The sequence below is a fragment of the Diplotaxodon limnothrissa genome, linkage group LG10, assembly GCF_057381915.1.
Source record: "Diplotaxodon limnothrissa isolate DT_005_m linkage group LG10, D_limnothrissa_male_GT1.1, whole genome shotgun sequence".
Lineage (NCBI taxonomy): Eukaryota > Metazoa > Chordata > Actinopteri > Cichliformes > Cichlidae > Diplotaxodon > Diplotaxodon limnothrissa.
In genome coordinates, this window is record NC_140605.1 from 7,390,404 (window position 1) to 7,401,803 (window position 11,400).

The following is an 11,400-nucleotide window of genomic DNA, read 5'->3' on the forward strand; positions in this document are numbered from 1 at the left end:
CTGGAAGATGAGTGGATGGTGGGGTGGGTGCAGTTTTCTCTGTGGTGGGGTTGGGTGGACTGTCCCGGGCTCTGTGGGGCCGGGCGGCGCTGCTGCACTGGGCCCCGGTCTGGATGGGCCTGGGCCCCCTTTCCCTGGCGGGGATGCCTACTGGGGTCAGCGGGGGAGCTGGCCCCAGGGAGGGGTCACTTGCCCCTCCCTTCCTTCCCTCCCCATCTCCAGCTGCCTCCCTCTTCCCGCTCCACCACAACCACCCACACATGCAGGGCCTTGGAGTAGGGGTATGTCACCAGGGTGCAGAGGAGGCTACCCCCCCCTCTGTCCCCTTCTGGCTGCCTCTGCCTCAATTTTATCCCACAACTTAGACATTCACATTACTCACACTCTCATTACACATACATATAGGATCTTGGGGGTGGGCACAATACACGGAGTCCAAAGTACCATCAGGGTGTACACCCCACCCCTGGCATCGTTGCCCACCTCTCAATTTTAAATACACGTAGACATTGAGGGCTAGCAGGAGGGACCATGCGCTTACCTGCTGCTCTCTGGCAGGTAGCTCCAAGCCCTCCTGGGTTTTAAATGCACCTTAGAACACACATGCATCAACACTACAATGAGCGGGTGGAGGGAGGTTTGGAGTCTTCTCTCACCCCCATTCTCTGCGACCTGCTGGAGCAGGGGGGCTAGGAGGAGGAGTTGGCCGTCCGACTGCGGTCTGGAGTGTGGAGCCTTCCTGCTGCTGCGGAGTCGGGGCGGTCTGCCTCCCCCCACCGCAGGGAAAAGGGAAACACCACCTGGGTCTGGGTGCAGTTCCCCCCTCCAGGGGCGGGGGCACCTAGACCCGGTTTGTAGAGTACGCTTGGGGAGTGTGATCGTGTGTACAACGTCTCTTTATGTCTGTCTCCACGTTGGTTGAGTGTGGAGTAAGTGCATATGAGAGCATGAGGGTGGGAATGGATGTTTGTATCTGTGTGTGCCTGTATGTCTGTGTCTATATGTCAGGTTGGGTGTCAGGCGCCACCTCTCTGGGGACATCTCAGGCCCTCCAAGGTTTGGAGGCCTATCTCCCCCTACCACCACTTCCCCTGCCAGTGGCGGACCCCCTCAGACATCGGTGCGTTGGTGGTTCTTTGTGTCCGGGGATGGGCGTCCGGGTACACACCGGCTCACTCCTTGGCGGCCGCTTATCGGGGCCTGGAGCCTGGGGCTCGCTCGGGCCACTACAGAGGTGGGGTGCCCCCGGCCTCTCGGCCTGGGGCTCGGTCACTCAGGCGCAGCTGGCTGCCGGCGGAGCTCACGGGCGCGTCACTGCAACTCCCCCTGGCTTCTGCTCCGCGGCTGCTGAGTGAGCCCTCATCTGGGACTCTCCTCAGCTCTTTCCGGGACAGTGGCGCAGCTGCCCCTCTGTTGGTCTTCCTTGGTCTCTTGTGTTCTGGGGGCCTCTGGATGTCTGGAGTTTTGATCTCCTCCACACCTGCTTCATGCCCTGGAGGACGGGGCTGTGGCCCCCCCACACCCTCTAGCAGATTATTACATGAAGGAACCTTTTAAAAAACAAAAAACAAGCGCGTCCATGCTCACAGGTGTACACACGGGTGATCACACCCACAAACTACACCCCTTTTGGCTCCTACCTCAAAGCACACTGTGTTCTGTTGATCTTATGTGCTGCACAATAATGTTTAACATTTAGTATTTACTGTCATATTCCCATATATCATTGTGATGTTGTTTATTTTATTACTCTTGTTCTCTTCTGCTTGCTTTCTTTTTTCTTTCTCAGCAGGTGACCCAGGTGATTGATATATGCATTTTTTTTCTCTGCCCGTTCTGTTGGTTTTTGTCTTTTGCCCTTCTCCCCCGTCCCTCTTCTCAGCTGTTTCTCTTTCCCTCTTTCTTTCTCCCCTTCTTTCCCCCAGTCAAGTCTGTCCCGTATTCAGTAAGTGAAAATAAAATAAACAATAAAAGGTGAATCAAATGGACCATTACGGCAAGGCTGGGATGGTCAGTTTGGTAAAGTAAATCCGTTGGGCATCTTTCTTTGCCTTTAGACAACAATTCCGAGGGCAAAAGAGCCAAACGGGACAGGCCCAAAAAAAAAAAAAAAAAAAGCAAAAAAAAAAAAAAAGCATGGAAGCATCTGAAGAAGAGACAGAGTTTGCGGAGGATCCCAAGGCCAATGAGGAAGAGGAGCCTCCACACTCTGTTCGTCAAAGGAGGCCTTCTGAAAAAATGCAAGCATATCAGGAGGAGGAGGCCCACAAGAAAGAAAAACGGCTTCTCAAAGTTTATGATGAGTGGAAAAAGCAAGTACGTAAAACACGAGAGCAATTAAAAGGAGACTTAACAAACAATCAAATTGCTTCACTCATGGACATGTTAGAGAATGAAAAGGAGAATGTCATAAAGTTGTATATGGAAATTAGAGAAAATATTACTCCCTCGAGTGGCACAAGGCGACTCGTAGACGCATGTGAAGCAGTCACCAGAGACATTATCAAGATTGCTCATGAAAGACTCTCAGGCATAGATGACTATGATAGGGACAAGGTAAAGATACGTCTCCGTGAGCTTCTTGAGCCAGACTATGCTCAGTCCATTTACAGTTCCTCAGTCACGCACTCAAGTAAAAACTCTTCTGCCAGTAAGTCATACTCTGCAATGTCAATAGTAGCTGTTAGGAGAGCAGAAGCTGCAGCAGAGTTGGCAGCCAAAGAAGCAGAGTATGAGGTGTTATTAGAGGAGGAAAAACAAAAGGTTTTAGAAGAAAGGCAAAGAAAGGAGCTTGAATCTCAAAGGCGTGAGCTAGAGAAACTGAAGGCTGAAAAGGATTTAAAGGCTGCACGAGCTAGATTAAGGACCTATGACACTGAGATAAAGAGTGAAATCAGTGCCTCTGATGTTGACTATAGAAACACTGCTCAGAAAGCCTCAGTAAAGTCCCTGACAACAATGTAGTGTCTACCTCACTTCCACAAACAGATGTCCTCTACTTAGCACAAGCAGTACTGGATAGTGTTGCATTGAACAGACTGCCAGTGCCAGAGCCCTCCATGTTCACAGGTGACCCAATACAATTCATAGAGTGGAAAGCTTCCTTTACTGCTCTCATTGATAAAAGGAACATCTCACCTGCTGACAAACTGCACTACTTAAAGAAATACATAGGAGGTCCAGTTCGACAAACGCTTGATGGCATCTTCTATAGAAACGACAGTGAAGCATACAGAGATGCATGGGAGCGTCTCAACCACAGGTATGGACATCCATTTGTGGTACAGAGGGCTTTCAGAGAAAGACTGGCAAAATGGCCAAAGATCCAAACAAATGACTCCACAGGATTCAGGGCATTTGCTGATTTCATTCAAACATGTCACGAGGCCATGCCCCACATTGAAGGCTTAAGCATTCTCAACGATTGTGAGGAGAACCAAAAACTCGTTCAAAAGTTACCAAACTGGGTAGCTGCAAGGTGGAATCATCAGGCCACTCAGTTTATGAAAGAAAGTGGGAAGTTTCCAGGTTTAAAGGACTTTGCCAAGTTGATGTCTTCTGAAGCAGAGATCATGTGCAACCCGATTACATCATTTCAGGCTCTCCACTCTGGTAAGGGCTGCCAAAAGGACAAAAGGCCCACCTCTAGTGTTCTCCATATCCAGGCGATAACTGAGACTGAAAATAAAGGTCCAAATGTTAAGGCCCCATGCATGTTCTGTCAAAACAACGGACATAAACTTCACAGTTGTCCACAGTTCAATGGAATATTGCTTGAGGAACGAAGGAAATATATAAAGGAGAAAAAACTCTGTTATGGTTGTCTCAAACCCGGACACAGCGCAAAGAACTGTAATTACAGACTTGTATGTGAAGTGTGTAAGAAAAAACATCCTACCTGTCTGCACGACTTCAACTATAACAATGATAAATCAGCCTCAAACCAGCCACAAACTCAGATCAGCACAGAACAGGCTGCAACCACCCTGTCTCTGAATGCAGAAGCCAGTGAACAGTGCGTGAGCACCTCCATGATTGTACCAGTATGGGTTTCTTCAGAGCAACATCCAGGTACAGTGGGGCAAAAAAGTATTTAGTCAGCCACCAATTGCGCAAGTTCCCCCACTTAAAATGATGACAGAGGTCAGTAATTTGCACCAGAGGTACACTTCAACTGTGAGAGACAAAATGTGAAAAAAAAATCCATGAATCCACATGGTAGGATTTGTAAAGAATTTATTCGTAAATTAGGGTGGAAAATAAGTATTTGGTCACCTCAAACAAGGAAAATCTCTGGCTCTCACAGACCTGTAACGTCTTCTGTAAGAAGCTTTTCTGTCCCCCACTCGTTACCTGTATGAATGGCACCTGTTTGAACTCATCATCTGTATAAAAGACACCTGTCCACAGCCTCAAACAGTCAGACTCCAAACTCTGCCATGGCCAAGACCAAAGAGCTTTCGAAGGACACCAGGAAAAGTATTGTAGACCTGCACCAGACTGGGAAGAGTGAATCTACAATAGGCAAGCAGCTTGGTGTGAAAAAATCAACTGTGGGAGCAATCATCAGAAAATGGAAGACACTGATAATCTCCCTCGATCTGGGGCTCCACGCAAGATCTCATCCCGTGGGGTCAAAATGATCATGAGAACGGTGAGCAAAGATCCCAGAACCACACGGGGGGACCTGGTGAATGACCTGCAGAGAGCTGGGACCAAAGTAACAAAGGTCACCATCAGTAACACACTACAACGGCAGGGAATCAAATCCTGCAGTGCCAGACGTATTCCGCTGCTGAAGCCAGTGCATGTCCAGGCCCGTCTGAAGTTTGCCAGAGAGCACATGGATGATACAGCAGAGGATTGGGAGAATGTCATGTGGTCAGATGAAACCAAAGTAGAACTTTTTGGTATAAACTCAACTCGTCGTGTTTGGAGGAAGAAGAATACTGAGTTGCATCCCAAGAACACCATACCTACTGTGAAGCATGGGGTGGAAACATCATCATGAGAGCGGTTAACTGGTATACATTCTTTAGTGTAAGCAGGAGGGAGTTCAATCATTTCTGAGGAGTTATAGCCTCTTACCTTGAGACCTGAGATGCGTTCGCTTGGCACAACAACATCCTTACCAAGCAGTGTAGTGAGCTTCAACCTTATTGGGGTAGCCCTAGCTTGGAGGTTATTAGACACATCTTGGTCAATGAACACGGTGTCACTTTGCGTGTCTAGGAGGGCATAAACAAGCCTTTCTGTACTGTACCTCCACCTGCAGACATCGACATGAACATACCACTTGGAGACCCAGAGGTTAAGAAGGTACAGGCACTGAACACGCTCAAAACAGAGAAAAAAGGTTTATCAGACAAGTTAACAAAGTTTTCCTCATGGTACAAAGCCACCCAAGCCATAGCTCGACTCATTCGCTGTGCCAAGGGAGACAAAACAACAGGCCACAGTACAGTACAAGAAAGACAAAATGCACAATGTGTTATTCTAAGGGACACACAAGTAAGTGAATATGCAGAGGAGATAAGGTTGCTAAAGAACGGGAAACCACTTCCACACAAAAATAAACTGTTTCAAATGGACACCTTTCTTGATACTGATGGACTCCTTAAGGTGGGAGGAAGACTTAAAGATGCTTCATTCTCCTCCATACTGAAACACCCAGTGATAGTTCCAAAAGGTCACCATGTCACTCAACTAATAATAGATCATTTCCACAGTAAGGTGCAGCACCAAGGGAAAGGTTTTACAATCAATGAGATCAGAGTGAATGGATTTTGGATTCCAGGCATCAACAAGGCCGTAGCAAATTTTATACACCACTGTGTGAAGTGTCGCAAACTCAGAAGAGGCACAGAGGAACAAAAGATGTCTGATCTCCCAACGCAGCGCTTAGATCCATCTCCACCATTTACATTCTGTGGAATGGACTGTTTTGGTCCTTTTCTAACCAAACAAGCTCGCAAAGAGCACAAGCATTATGGACTTCTTTTTACATGCCTTTGCTGCAGAGCAGTGCACATAGAAATGTTGGACAACATGACTACAGACGCCTTTATCAATGCGCTCTGCTGTTTTATAGCCATAAGAGGAGCAGTCAGTGAGATTAGATACGATCAAGGAAGCAACTTTGTCGGAGCCAAAAATGAACTACAAGAAGCTTTAAAACAAGTGGACTCCAACCGCATTACCACATTTCTTGCAGAGAAGCAGTGTGACTTCAAAATGCACACTCCTCATTCAAGTCATACAGGAGGTGTATGGGAAAGACAAATCAGGACAGTTCGAAACATTCTGCGCTCCACAGTTTCACTTTCATCTGGCAGAATGGATGACGCATCGTTAAGGACATTCTTTTATGAGGCAATGGCGATTGTCAACAGCAGGCCTCTAACGGTGGACAACCTAAGTGACCCAAGCAGCCCAGAGCCCTTGACGCCAAATCACCTGCTTACTATGAAATCAAAGATACCCCTGCCCCCTCCAGGCACATTCATCAAAGAGGATATTTACGCACGTAAAAGGTGGCGGCAGGTGCAGTACTTATCAGAACAGTTTTGGTCACGTTGGAAAAGGGAGTATCTATCCAACATCGCAACAAGACAGAAATGGCACACTCCAAGGAGAAACTTGAAAGTTGGAGATGTTGTCATGGAGAAGATGGATGATCTACCCCGCAATGAATGGAGATTAGCACGTGTAATGGACACAGTAACTGACAAAGACGGACTTGTAAGTAAGGATTTGCTTCGGAGAAAGGAAGACTGAGAAGGGACAATGTTCAAGTAAACGTTCTATAGTGGAACGCCCAGTGCAGAAACTGGTTTTGCTATTAGAGACTGTTTAACTGCAGTGTTTTGTAAACTTATGAGTGGCTATTATATTGTTGGAGTGAATGCTTTTATTTTGAAAGTCACAGATCGACAAGGTGCCGTAAATCAAGTGGCGTAAACCATATGGCAGAAGCGCGAGTTTTAATGCACAGAGAGAAGGTGTGCTCTATGGTTAATGGACGGGAATGGGAAAAAGAACGGCTATTAAGGTGCAACAGCAGTTTCTTAGCACCTGGTTGATGAGGGAACAAGGTTTGTAACAAAGTTTGTCCTGTAGATATGTATTTTGTTGTTTTACGGAGCATATAGCTGCTGACCGCTACTAAGCATAAAGGCTAAGTTTTCACCCACTAGAGGGCGCTAACGTACCTCGTCATGTTTAGGCAGCGATGCAACGATTTCCCTGTTATATGCAATAATTTACAAGTTTTAGTGTTATTTGTTATGTAAGGTAAGGAGAATTAATTTGTGATTAATGAATAAGTCAAAAGGTTAAAGGTAACACACTGTTTGATTTACTAATAGTCTTTTATTCTGTATGTTGTAGCTCTTACGGTGTGTTCACATACACGGCTGTTTAATAAAAGGATTGTGAACCATCAGTTTGAGAGACCATCTTTTCAACCGGGGATGCTACAGCCGGGGACTGGTGAGTGTCAGCACCACAGTCCAGGATGAGACAAGGAACATCCACGAATACATCACAAAGATGGACCCAACTGACAGCGTGCTCAGTGAATACCTGAGGCAGCAGAAACCCAAGAAAGTGGAGGAAGGCAAGGAACCATCATGGAAGGACAGGCCCCTGCATAGTTGGTACCACCGGCAGATAGAGGAGGTGGCTGATATCCAGAAATCCTACCAGTGGCTGGACAAAGCTGGACTGAAAGACAGCACGGAAGCACTAATCATGGCAGCACAGGAACAAGCTCTGAGCACAAGATCCATTGAGGCTGGGGTCTATCACACCAGGCAAGACCCCAGGTGCAGGCTGTGTAAAGATGCTCCAGAGACACATAACAGCAGGGTGTAAGATGCTAGCAGGCAAGGCATACATAGAACGCCATAAACAAGTGGCCGGCATAGTGTACAGGAACATCTGTGCCGAGTATAACCTGGAAGTCCCGGGGTCAAAATGGGAGATGCCCCCAAGGATGATGGAGAATGACCGAGCTAAGATCCTGTGGGACTTCCAGATACAGACGGACAAAATGGTGGTGGCTAACCAACCGGACATAGTGGTGGTAGACAAACAGAAGAAGACGGCCATAGTGATCGATGTAGCGGTTCCGAATGACAGCAACATCAGGAAGAAGGAACACGAGAAGCTCAAGAAATACCAAGGGCTCAGAGAAGAGCTTGAGAAGATGTGGAGGGTGAAGGTAATGGTGGTCCCCGTGGTAATCGGAGCACTAGGTGCGGTGACTCCCAAGCTAGGCGAGTGGCTCCAGCAGATCCCGGGAACAACAGCGGAGATCTCTGTCCAGAAGAGCGCAGTCCTAGGAACAGCTAAGGTACTGCGCAGGACCCTCAAGCTCCCAGGACTCTGGTAGAGGACCCGAGCTTGAAGGATTGACCGCCCACAGGGGACGAGTGGGGAATTTAAAAAAAAAAAAAAAAATTTCTTACTCTAACCTCACTGTAGTTCTCACACATATTTTTGGTGATATTTTGGAAAATAAATGAAAAACTAGAAAGTACAGTAACAAAAATGTGTTTGTTTTGTAGGCACGTTTGTGCTGGTCGATTTGGCATGACAGCGGTGTCTGCAGGGCAAACGGTTTGGGAGAAAACCAGCCTAAAGGAAGGAGAGTCACAGCAGAAAAGAGAAAGACCGGTCTCTTTTACGTGGTCTTGGTCTTGTCTTGGTCTTGGATCCCTTGGTCTTGTCTTGGTCTCGCTGTCTCCGCCTTGCTGTCTCAGATCGACATAGTGGTCGGGAGATTTGGACTCAACAGTATACATGACACAGAACGTAATGTTTGATAATGTGTCATGCAAAAGCATCAGCTCTAAGAGCCGTGCTTAGAGAGTGCTTTGTAGTGAATCAGAAGAGTCGACTCCCATTGAACGAGAGCCGGTTCCTCACTTAATTTCCTTTCACTGGTCAGCTCTCACACAGTGGCTCAGCTATGCTCCAATCCCTCCATATTGTGGCCAATCACATGTGAGGATATAGGATAAAATCATTATGTGACAAACAGAGAGGGTGAGAGACGCGACAGTCAAGTGGAGCGTGCGTCTGTCCTCTCAGTAAGTGAGTGAGACAGTAGACAGCGGTGAGGAGGGCTGTGTGAGTGCATCGCAAAAACACATAAATATGTCTGACACCCGTAAATGAAGCAGCATCTGGCTGCAGTTTAAAGACTTTTTGTCTCGGTCTTGGTCTCGTCTCGACTTTTAGAGCATCCTCACACAGAACATGACATCGTGGTTTGGGAACAGCTGTGTGAAGGACCAAAAAGCTCTCCAGAGAGTGATCCGTACAGCAGAACGCTGCTGCAGGATTGCTCTCCCCCCGCTTCAGGACACCTACACCAGGAGATGCCGGACTAGAGCAGCGCAGATACTGAAGGACCCTTCCCATCCTGGCAACAAACTGTTCCAACTTCTGCAATCTGGTAGAAGGTTCCGCATCATCCGGGCAAGGACAGAGAGACTCAAGAGGAGCTTCTATCCCCAAGCCATCCAGGCCCTAAACACACACACACCCGCCCTCTCACATCATCTATAATTGACTGAGACAGGACTCTCTTCCAGACACTCTAAACCCAGGCACAATGTACATTTCAAATTCCTTTAATTTTAAATATGTTTATATTGTCTATTCTGTAAAATAGTCAGATTTCTATTCTTATTAATGTACAGAATTCACCTGCTTGCTGCTACTACTGCACATTCACTCAATGTATATACTACATATATATAATGTTCTTCCTCTACCCCCCTCCCCCCACCCCCACCCCCGGAGCCAACTAGACCCGGAGGCGGGACCAATGGGGAAGCTTGTGCAGCACTCCACCTTTGATAGATAAAACCGTCCTATTCCAGAAAGGAGGTCTAGCTAACATCTCTGAGTTTGTTAAAATTGAGACGGTGGAAACTCAGGTTTCTTGTTTCAGAAAGAGAGTTCACTTCAACTCTTAGTGAGTTACCAGGATAACAGACTCCATTTGGTTGTCAATACATAAGGACAGCGATTACATCACAGATTTATTATCAGCTCAGAATAAAATCTAAAAGACTCCATCTGATGTTGTCCCTTTGTACCGAAAATATTTACTGTATGTTACACATTGATCAATTGTTTATCTTATTATAATAAGTTACACTGACCTAAAAATGTCTGTCACAATTGGATCTTGGAGATGATGACTTTAAGAGTCTAACATTAAACAAAAACTAATGTTTTAAATGCAGCCTGCAGACAATCTGTGTTCCCAAAATTTCACTTTGAAATGTGTTCACAGATTTAGGTACAGTATTTGAATTTTAGAGTCTGAGCTTTGAGATATTTTTCACTGAAAATCATTGAAATCAGTCTGGGTGGTTCAAACCAGAACCAGATCAACTTGACGAAATCATAGGGTCTGTAACAGATCAGTAAACTGTGTCTGGATCCAAAGTGGATCTTATTTTAAATCACAGATTTAGACCGCATCAATCCCAGATCAATTAGACTCCAGCCATTCCTCAGCTGATCACATCTGGATCTATTCATAGAAGGTTTTTTTTTAATGTTTATGATCTGTATTCCTATTTAAAATGTGAAATCTTGAAATATCCAACTATACCATAAATTGAAATGCTCTGCTCTTTACCCGTTGCCATGGTGAATCCTAGTATCGGTTTTCCATGGAGAATGACTTTCTTTCACTCCTCATGCTCTAGCTTAAATCAGCTTGAACACACTCTGAGTTTGCTGTTCTAGAACAGCAGATCAGAGTATGTTCAAATAACTCAGGCTACGTCCACACGTACACGGGTATTTTTGAAAACGGAGATTTTCCGTTTTCGTTTTAAAAAAGAATCCCGTCCACACGTAAAGGCAGAAATGAAGGAAAACGCTGCTAGGAACATGCCAAAGCAACAGGTGGCGATATATTGCTAACCGTGCAGAAATGTTGGCCAATCAGAAGTCTAGAAGCCTCGGTGGGAAAAAGTAAACAAAGCTGGGGCATAGAAGCAGAACCCAGTCATATGTGTGGAGGGACAGTAACTGTGTGTGTATATGTAAGCATTTAAACACTGCAGAGAGTACAATTAACAGTAACAGTATTGTAGAAAATCATTTCACCGAAACAATAACGTGGCGCACAGTGTGACGTCAAAAAATGCGCACACCTTTGACGCTGCATTTTCTCCGTTTTTCTTGTCCACACGCAAAATGCAAAAATTGAGTTTTCAAAAATATCCACCCTGGCCGGAGTTTTTAAAAATCTCCGTTTTCAGTGACCAAAAATGCTGTTTACGTGTGGACGAAAGGTGCAAATGCATAGAAAAATCTGCGTTTTCAAAAATACCCGGGTACATGTGGACGTAACCTCAGAGTTGTCAA